A 1,690-nucleotide genomic window follows, 5' to 3' on the forward strand; every position below is an offset into this window, starting at 1 on the left:
TCTTTGTCTTTCTTCTTCCCTCTCTCTTCCCTCCCACCTTTCTTCTCCGTTCCCTCTTTTCTTTCTCTTCCTTATTGCCTCTTTACCATTTCCTCTCACTCCTTCATTCATTCCTTTTCCTTCCTCTCTTTTCCCCCTCCGTCTCTCCCCTCTCCCCCTCCCCTACCTAATCGACCATCCCTCCCTCTCCCTCCCTCCTCCCATCCCTACCCACACCCCAATCCCTCCGGAGCCCCCACACCCTCTATCCATCCCCCCACCTCCCCAACTCACCCACAAATCAACTCCCCAAACTTCCCCCCACTCACCCCACCCCCACCCAAAATCCCCCAACCCTCGCTCCTACTTCCATCCCCCACCCACCTTATCCCTTCCAAACTCCACCCCCACCCCCTTCCACCTCCCACCCACCTTATCCCCTCCAAACTCCACCCCCACCCCCTTCCACCCCCACCCCCCTCCCACCCCCTTCCACCCCCTCCTCCTCCCCCCACCCCCACGTGACCTCCCTGCCTCACGCCTTCAATACGACACTGTTACGATTTACACGCTCATGGCCCCCTTGTCGTGAGAGCCGCCGACACCTGACTAATGGCTACACTTGAAGCCTTTCTGTGCGAGGTTCGTCCCTCTCACCTGGGGCGTGAGGTGGGGGTGAGAGGGAGGGGTGAGGGCGGGGTGAGGTGGGGGTGAGGGGGGGTGAGGAGGGGTGAGGTGGGGGTGAGGGAGGGGTGAGGGAGGGGTGAGGTGGGGGTGAGGGAGGGGTGAGGGAGGGTGAGGTGGAGGTGAGAGGAGAGGGTGGAGGTGAGAGGAGGGGTGAGAGGAGAGGGAGGGTGGGTGAGGATAAAGGAAGGGGAGGAGGGGGAAGGTGAGGTAGGAGGGAGGGGAGAGAAGGGGTGGTGTGGAAAAAAAAGGAAGGAGGGATAGAGGGGGGAGAGAGGGGGTGAAAAAGGAAGAGGAAGATGGAGGGAATGAGTGTGAGGGAAGAAAGAGAGGGAGGAAGACTGTGAAGGACAGGGAAGGAGAAAGAGAGAGAAGAGGGAAAGGGAGAAAAAGGGAGAGAGAGAGAGAGGGAAAAGGAGAGGGGGAGAATGAGAAAGAGGGAAGTGGAGAAGAGTAGAAGGGAGGGAGAAAGGGATGAAAAAGAAGAGATAAAAAGAAGAAAGAGAGAGACAAGACAAACAGAGAAGAAAGAGAAAGCGAAATAAGAGACTAGAAGGAGAGAGGGAGAAGGTAGAAAGAAGAGAAGGGGAGAGCGATGATGAAGAAGAAAGGAAGAGAAAAAATGAGGAGAGAGAAGACTAGAAGAAGAGAGAGAACAGGGAGGGAGAAGAGAAAAGGAAAGGGAGAAGGAAGGGAGGAGGAAGCGAGGAAGGAGGAGGTTAGAGAAGAAAAGGGAAGGAAGAGGAATAAGAGAAAAAGTAGGTTAAAGAGGGAGGAGAAGAATAGAGAAAAGAAGAGAAAAAGGGAGAACCGGGAAAGATGGACATAGAAAGGGAAAAAGGACAGAGAGAGAGAGAGAAAGGGAGGAGGAGGAGGAAAAGGAAAACGAATAATGATGGAGGAAACGAAGGGAGAGAATAATGGAATAATAAAGGTTGAAGGAACAGAGATTAGGAGAAGGGGAGAGGGGAGGGAGGGAAGAAGGATCAGAAGAAGGAATAAAAGAGAAAGAGCAATAATACTGGAG

The sequence above is a fragment of the Penaeus monodon genome, chromosome 34, assembly GCF_015228065.2.
Source record: "Penaeus monodon isolate SGIC_2016 chromosome 34, NSTDA_Pmon_1, whole genome shotgun sequence".
NCBI lineage: Eukaryota > Metazoa > Arthropoda > Malacostraca > Decapoda > Penaeidae > Penaeus > Penaeus monodon.